Below are 9,289 nucleotides of genomic sequence, written 5' to 3' on the forward strand. Positions count from 1 at the left end.
TTCTCTTTGTCTAGGTGCTTTTTGGTTTCCATGGGATGGAGATCAGGAAATTATTTCTAGGTGTTTATATGAGGGAAGAGGAAAAGCTGCTGAGACTTAAACTTCTGGACAATCCAACAACGTCTGAAATATCAGAAACTACCCTTCCAAAAGAAAACTATCAACCCTTTTGACATTCTGAGTAGTCTTTCTTTGAAGCTTCAGCTGAATATGAGGTAAATGTGGAAGGTCAGGAAAGCCAGTTCACTTGTATTAAAATTTACCATGTGTCGTTAGATCATTTGCCACCTAAGGATGCTCAGAAAGGTAAACATTTGTCTGAGATCACACAAGCATGAGGCGTTAAAGCCAAGATTCAGAACTTAACCTAAAGCACAGGCTCTTTTTTCTGCTACTCCCTGCTTCTGAGTCTGCAAGTCTCCTGATGGAAACTGCTGCTTCCTCTGAACTCCTTCTTTTAGGAGCCTGTCCCTTTGCTCTGGACTGCCCCAGGCAGATCTGGAGAAAACTGCATACCTGCAGTTTCAGAAGAAAAAGTACTTTAGCTCTGAGACTGCAGGAGACCACCAAAAGTCAGCACCAGCCAACACAGATGACCCAACCTTTGGAAGATGCTCTTTGTGAAATGGACACCAGTTGGATGTCTCTATTTTTGGCTGTGAACTCAGGCATCAGGAACTGGCTGTATCTTTTTTTTTTTGGCAGGGTGGGTTGGGCTTCAGAGAGGAGGAAGAAAGAAGCAGGGAAGGGGAGCTCCCTGTAGTTCATCCAATTCAAAGCGAGTATCACAGATTTAAATCACATACTTGCAGATCCCATTATTGAGTGGTTTTACTTAGATCCAAGCCACTGTAGGTGGAAGATGTCCTACCTGTCCCTCCTTATTTAATTTTTAATGAAAAAAAATCTGGAAAAAAATCAAAACAAGCTACCAAACACTTGGTTTGCACACCATCCTCAGGGTTCTTTCTAGGGCAGTGGAAAGCTCACAGATTTTGGAGTTCATGAGATGTGGGTTCTACCTGCAGCCATGTCACTCATTTGCATGGCTTTGGGTAAGCCATCTAGCGCCTCTGACCTCAGTTTCTTCATCTGTAAAATGAGTATAATAATGTCTGCTTTAGAAGGTTGTCAGGGGGTAAAGTGCTTGGTACTTAGCAGACATTCGTTAAATGTTAGTTCCTTTTTCCTCCCTGTATCACAAGGGCAAATTCTTCATCTATATTCTCTTAGGTAGAGAGGTGAGCATGAGTAATGACCTGTAATTTTTAGGACAACTCAGATCCACCCAGATTGTTGGCAGGGACCATCAGTCATGGTTTAAGACTTAAGCCAATGCCCATTATGTCATTATGGAGCCTGCAGAAGTGATTACTAATGTTACTTTTCCATTTCACTGTGGAGCAGAGGGGAGAGTCTTTCACACTGCTGGTGTTTTTTTGGAGCACGATGATACAAATCACAGATGGCTTCCTCGGCAGATGTAGCTCTGTAGAACCAAAGTGTGGGTTTACAAGGGGTTTAATGAAAACCTGGCACCCTTCCAGGCTTGAATCAGTCCTCCGGGGTTGTCAGCTCATGTACGTACAGGCCAATCTACAAATGTCCACTCTGTTGATGGTGTGGGGAATGCTAGGGTGAAAAGTTTTTACCTGGGAAACAGAGCCAAACCTATCTGGCTGAGTTCACAGGCTTGGGGCCTGGGAGGTGGAACAGTGACGTGGAAGGGAAGTTGGTAGGAGGAGGGAGGCCTACGTCTGGAAGATGTCCAGATGACTGCTGCCTGGCTGGGGCTGATCTGGGCCCAGGACAGAGCAATGGCTTTCCCAGCTGCTTGGGGCTCACACTCTTTTCTTCTTTGCCAGGGGTTAGGCTAAATGGAGCGAGAAGGAGCCACAAATGAGGGATATGGAATAAAAAAGTTTCAATTTAGTAGACAATATAAATTGAAACTGGATTGGACTGTCATTGCCTCTGCTCGAAATGCGATTACTCTTCAAATGGCCAGCTTGCTATTTTTCATCTATTTTATTTTGGCTTCCATGTCATCTCCTTGGAGAAGCCTTCTTTGATTGCCTCCCTGAAAGAGAACCTCCAAGCTCTTTGCCATATTCTATCTTAGCTGTGTATTTGTTTCATAACATATCTGAATTTATTTGCCTGTTTGCTTTCTGTTTTGGTCCCTTAGTAAAACATATCACTCCTTGAAAGAAAGACCTCTTGACCAATGTAGCTCAGTGCCCAGTGGAGTACTTGGCACATAGTAGACATTCAATAAATATTGTTGGAAGAACGAATACATTTCAGGGCAAGAATAAGATATGTCAGTGTTTGCAGCTTAATGGCACCATTAATAAGCTGTAAAACTGTACAAATTACATAATCTTAGTCTGGGATACTTCATCTGTAAAAGGGAAAAAATACAATAGAGGGTAGCTGTTTATGTAGTGTCTAATACATAAGAAATGTTCAATAAATCAAAGCTATTATTATTCAGTCATTGAAGAATTAAGTTAACCACCAAGAAATATTTATCAGTATTTCTATTCAGCTAACATCTACTGAGATCTAGCACATGCCACGCCCCACGCTAAGCACTTTTACATGCATTATCTTATATGATTCGTGACAACAACCATGGGAGAGATCCTTTCCATTTAGAACAAAAGAAACAGAGACTCAGAGAGATTAAGCGGCTTGACCAAGCTTACACAGCTACTGAGTGGCAGAGGCAGTATTAACTCCATTTCTATTTTTAAAGCCATAATTTCCCCCCATAATTCCAGGCTGCTTCCTATTAACACTCGCTCTGGATAAATAAACATAAGGAAGCCACATTCTCTGTCCTCTGGGGGCTCTGGTTTAGGTGATAAGACATATGTAAGAGTAAAACGAACACGAATAAAAACCCATGTTTTTTCATGCTGCTCTGAAGTTTACAAAGCTTGTCCCAATATTTACAACACATTCAAGTTTTAGGATATATAAATAATTCAAACAAGTCAATAAGAAAAAGATAAACAACTCAATGGAAAAATTGACCGATTGTGAGCAGGCCTTTCAAATGGCCAATAATCACATGAAAAGATATTTGGCATTATTGGTCATGGGGAAATTCAAATGAGAACAATGATATACTATTTCCCATCCATTGGATTGGCAAAAAGAACAGAAAATACCAAGGATTGATGAGGTTAAGGATGCATGGGAACTATCATAACATGCTAGCTGTGCTAGAAATTGGTAAAATCAGTTTGGGAAGCAACTGGAAATGCTTAATAGAGGTGACTATGAACATGCCCTTGGAACCAGGGCTGCCTCTAGGAAGCAAAAAAATACCCTAGAGAAACCCTTGCCTAAGTGCAGAAGGAGACACACAAAAATGTTCCGTTTCAGCATTTTATATAATAGTGAAATATTGGCAACAATCTAAAAGTACATTGACAGGGGAATGGATAAACTGGTCATTTGTGGATGAAATATGAAACAGCAGCTGAAGGAATAAATTAGAGCTCCACTTAGTGACAGGGATAAATCGCAGATACATATTGCTAAATAAAAAAGAGCAAGTTGCAGAAAGGCAGACAAGATGATATCCTCTATGCACATTTAAAAAACATGTAAAGCAACCCTGTATGTTTAAAATGAACTCTCTTTATGTACCATAAAGAGCTGGTCGGGAAGAATACACGCCACTCACAATAGTAATTAACTTCTGGGGAGGACGATAGGGACCGAGGTCAGGGAAGCTTGTAAAGAGGACTTCTACTGAACCTTCAACTAAATGTTTTAATTAAAAAAAAAAAAAATCTGAAGCAAATATGGCAAAATGTTAACATTGTTCGATCAGGTGGTGGGTTCAGCTGTTTGTTCTGCCAGTTTTTGAACTGTTCTGTGTGTACGGGATATTTTATAAAGCAAGCAAACGACTTGCTTCCACAAGCTTCCACACCTTCTTCCCTAACCTCATCCAATGTGCCCCACATTAAGCTCCGGAGACAGTGATGGAAGAGAAGATACCCATTCTGCAGAGTTCAGTCCTCCCTCTCCTAGCACCTGCCTTTTTTTTTTTTTTTGCGTGGATGGGGGTAAAGTAAACTGCTGGGCAGGTGGAGAAGAGACTAACTGATTTTCTTTAGGAAGGGCCTGCAGCCCTGGGGGCGGCAGGATGGGGGTCAGAAAAAACAGGGAGAGGACAAGGAGAGCAAGGGGTGCTGAGGTTTTGAGAAAAGCCTGGAGAAACTGAGGTTTAGAGATGGGAAATAATTTATCCAAGGTCATTTAGAGGCAGAGCTGGAATCTGCCCCTGGTTACCTATCCCCACATTCAGACCACAGGCAAGTGTGTGCTGGGGGCAGGAGCCGGGACACTGGCGTCCACAGGTCTAGGTCAAATCCCAGCTCTGCTATTTAGTAGCAGTGAGGCCTTGGGCACGCCACCTGACTCTCTGAGCTTAAGTCACTATTACCTTTCTTAGACTGACCTTGGGAGGAACTCATAATGTGTATAAAAGGGCTAGTGGGATAGTACTGTGTCTAACTCTTAGTATTCACTCCATAAACAGTTAGTATCACCATCTGCATCATCATTCCAATTTGTTTCAACCATTCTTTAATAACTTCAATAACTATTACTCTCTCCCCACACCTTCCCCCCTCCCCCCAACCAATATCAGGGCAGTTTCCTTGAGGGCAAATATCCAGTTTGTCTGTGTCCAAGGATTGGTCTGTCAGCAATGAAGTCTGTCAAATATTCTCTTCCTCCTAGTAGCAACTATTCCTAAAAACAGCTCCCTCCCTGCCCCCATACAACTTTTTATTTTGTTATTATCATGGTCTTACAGGTTTTTCTTTTTAATTGTTGTTGAGTGTGCTATAAATCATTCCCAGCATTATTTGTTTTGATTTCTCAATTGATTTGTCCAGTGGAAATTCCTTTAAACCAGTGTCCGTCCTTTTGATATGTCTCCAGTGATCTCTGAGTACTTCCTCATTCTCGGGCATAAGATGTTCCAGACTTACCTTGTACTTTCCTTGCTCCAGGGCCAGAATCAGCTATTTCTCCAAGGGGTACTGGTTCTTTTTAGTGGAGAATGGTATTTGGAAGCCAAGATTTGGACATTATATGTGCTCTGTATTACTGGGGTATTATTGCTTTTGGGCCCTTTCAGTACAGAGGTAAAATAAATAAATGGATATGTGTGTGTGTCTGTTTCTATCTCTACCTTTGTTGAAGTCTGTGATGGTTAATTTAAACGTCAGCTTGGCTGGACACACATTATTCTAGGTGTTTCTATGGGGATGTTTTTGAATGAGAATAACATTTAAATAAGTGGACTTTGAATAAAGCAGATTGCACTTGGTAATGTGGGTGGGCCTCATTGAATCAGTGGAAGGCCTGACTAGGAAAAAGAATGATTTCCTTCGAGCAAGAGGGAATTCTGCATCAGACAGCCCTTTGATTTGAAACCCATATTCGCTCTCCTTTGAGTCTCCAGCATGCTGGCCCACCCTGCAGGTTTTGGATTTGCCAGCCTCCATAACTGTGTGAGCCAATTCCTTAAATCAATAACACTCCCCCCGCCAACTACACACACTATTGGTTCTGTTTGTCTGGAGAACCCTAATACAAAGTCTGATATTCCTAGTTCAAATCCAATACCATTGGGTTCTTGCTCAGCTAACTCATTCATATTTGTATCTCCCATCTTTTACAGTGAGAATCCTGGTTTCCACAAAAAATGTTTACTCATTTGTTCTAACCCCAAAACACATAACAAGTCAACTACCATGGGCTCTTCAAAAATGTCAATGCCATGAAAGAAAGAAAGAAAAAGGGTATAAGGAATATTGTATATTAGATAAACTAAAGAGACATGACATCCAAGTGCAGTGTGTGATACATGTTTGGATTCCAGATTGGAAAAAAGAAAGAACAGCTTTCAAGCACCTTATTGGGAAACTTTGAATATGGAATGTATGTTCGATAATATTTTATAAATATTAAATTTGGGAGGCATGATAATGATATCATATGAGAGAATACAATTGTAAGAGGATAGGAGATACATGTTGAATTATTTAGAGATGTAGTGTTTTGATGTTGGCAAGTTATGTTCAAATGGTTCACAAACTATATATGTATTTATATATGTATGTATTAAATATCTATATCTATATCTATCTATCTAAATATATATATATATATATATATAGAGAGAGAGAGAGAGAGAGAGAGAGAGAGATTGACTGATAGGGAGAGACAAAGAGAGAGAGAGAGTGTGTGTGTGTGTGTGTGTGTGTGTGTGTGTGAGAGAGAGAGAGACAGACAGACAGAGAAGGAAAGAGCAAATGTGGCAAAATATTAACAGTTGGTAAACTTGCATAGAAAAAAAAAAAGAATTAATTGGACTATTAACTTTTCTGTTGAAATTTCTCTGAAACATTTCAAAATTAAAAGTTGGGTGAAATGGTAGCAGGTATTACATATCAAGTATTGGTATTATATATCTATATCTACTAACAAGAGTATTACATATCAACTACCACACACTAGTAGCAAGTATTATAAATCAGGTACTACTTTGTGCTGGGCTTGTGTTAAGTGCTTTACATACATCATTCATTTATTTAATCCTCATCACAATCCTCTAAGATAGCTAACATTTTCTTTCACAGTTGAGGTATCTGAGGCTCAGAGAGGCACAGAAAATTGCTTAAAGTCACCCAGCTAGCAGGGAAGGGAACTGAGGCTCCAAGAGAGGAGTGACCTCCCCAGATCATCAGCTAAATAGTGGTCGTGTCAGGGTTAGGACTGAGGTGTCTGATTCTTACTCTGGGGCTTGGTCTATTGTTTCAAAAAAGTTATTCCTCCTTTTCTTGCCCACTGGGACTCCATTTAGAGAAAGATTTCTGCCAGCTCTATTAGACTCATTCCGAAGAAAAAAGATTCTGTTTTTCCGTTCCACTTTGAAAAGATAAGACATTCAGCTTCCTGTCCTGTGGCTCTTACCCAGACTTTTGTACTTGTTCTCAGCAATGCATGTTCTCCCTGGTTATTGGGTCACAACTTTATCAGATTCCAGAGATGGGAAAACCCAAGCAGGCAGCAGTGGCTTCGGACTAAACGCAAGAAATCTCATTCATTAACAGAGGGACAGTGATTCTTTGTCTGCTTCTGACTATTCGCACGCTATTCACTTTAAACACAAGCACAGAGTTAGTCTGGTACAGTGTTCTGCAAACTGAGGGTCATGACCTTTAGTGGGTCTTGAAATCAACTTAGATGGTGGCCGTCAGCATGTAGAAAGTGATTTTTAAGATAAACAACAAGGACCTACTGTATAGTCCAGGGAACTATATTCAATATCTTGTAATAACCTATAATGGAAAAGAATCTGAAAAAGAATATATATATATATATATATATATATAACTGAATCACTTTGCTGTACATCTGAAACACTGTAAATCAACTATATTTCAATAAAAAAGAAAGTGATTTTTAGAATCAAATTGGATAGAATAGAAAATATTGATGTATGCTCATTATGAAGGTAGGTATTATTTTGTGAATGTACACACACACACACATATGTTTGTTCTGGGTGATGGTGTAAATTTCATTTCTTATTATGAGTCACAGTTAAAACAATTCAAAAGCTACTGGTTTGGGACAGGGGGTCAACAAATGCCCGTTTTGGGGAACAAAGTTTATTGGAACACAGCCTAGCCACTAGCATATGCATTGTCTTTGGCTGCTGTCACACTACAGTGGCAAAGTTGAGAAGTTGCGACACACTGAATGGCCTGCAAAGCCTAAAATATTTACTATTTGGCCCTTCATAGAAAAATCTGCTGGCCCCAATGGTCTAAGATGTTGAAGCAAAAACTTCTAATTCAGATAAAGCTTCCATTGTATATAATCTCCAGAATTTCTCTCTCTAGTATTTCTCCCCCACTGACTATCTAAGTTGTAGTATTCACATATAGAGTCATGTAAATGCATATATAACTATAGAAAAGTAGGCACAGCAAAAGCAATTATCGCCTAAACTCTATATTTCTAACAAAATACCAGGAGTATTCAGAGGCAAGTTCCTGCTAGCACATGGCAAACAGGATGACCTTTCCATCCTAGGAAAACATGTCCACGTTTAACCTCATTGCACTCAACCAGACGTTTCCTTGCACAAATTTTCAAGTGAAATATTTCAATCCTGCATTCATCTTGGGGGCCACATGTCTTATCCAAGTTAAATATTTCCAGAAAATAAATGTCTAGACACCGTCTCATATAAATTAAGCACCCGGTTTTTAAAAGATTTCTAGCAGACCTCCTTTTCAGTGTGTGGGTGAGTATAATTTGACTCCTGTGAAAAATTCTGGGCCACATCTGATGTGCCTAAGCCTGTGCACCTGCATGTGGTTAATAAGCGCTGCTGAGTCATAGTGGGCAGTGCTGGTGGGGGTGGGGGGTGTGTGGGGGGTGTGGGGGCGGGGGGGGAGGGGAGGCGGGGTGGAAGCTAGGACTCTGAAGGATATTCCATAGAAGAGCAAAGAGATCTCTTTTCTTGGAGGTCATTGTTTCCAAGAATCTTGGATGAAGAAGTCCTTGTATGTTGAAATCTACCTTAGGGAGGCTTGCCATATTTGTTAATCCTGTCATCGGAGAATAAAGAATATGTGACTGTACATGAAGATAAAATTCTACTGTATCTCTTTGACTTTCCATTTCGTTTATGTTTGAGGTTTTTCAAGTCATGGCTTTGTTTAATTCAAGTGAGCTATTTCTAATGCTTTTGATATTTATAGCATTTTCTTGGATATACACTTCTGTGTCACAGTGATATAAATTAGTTTTTTCCACTGTTTAGAAATGAAATCTTTAAGAAAGATCAGATACTTAAAAGAAAGCTCAAAGTGGTTTTTTAAGCTACTCATTATATTTTATAACATATATTTGTATTTTACATTTTACATAAATATTATAATATTTATATAGTAGAAATTTTATACTATATAAATGTTATAAAATGTTTTATAAAATATAAATATGATAAATATATTCAATATATTTACATAAATATAAATATTTTGTATATAAATAAATTATATATTATATTTTATTATATATTCTTAGCTACACTTAAAAAGAAAAGAATTCTATATGAGGGAATTTATAATGGAATATATGGAACCACCTGAAATTCTATGGGGAGGTAATTCAAGAAGTAGTTATTATATTTTGCTTTTCTAGATTTTTGCACAATTGTGCACAGCCCTCTTTT

At 39.1% G+C, this 9,289-nt stretch overlaps 1 long non-coding RNA gene across 14 annotated transcripts in view; it reads left to right on the top strand.

Annotated features, from left to right (window-relative positions):
- Positions 1–9,289, top strand: part of LOC309638782 — a 390,227-nt gene that overhangs the window by 94,744 nt on the left and 286,194 nt on the right. The gene's annotated exons all lie outside the window — the stretch shown is intronic.

This window comes from Balaenoptera physalus (assembly GCF_965194825.1).
Source record: "Balaenoptera physalus genome assembly, chromosome: 1".
Lineage (NCBI taxonomy): Eukaryota > Metazoa > Chordata > Mammalia > Artiodactyla > Balaenopteridae > Balaenoptera > Balaenoptera physalus.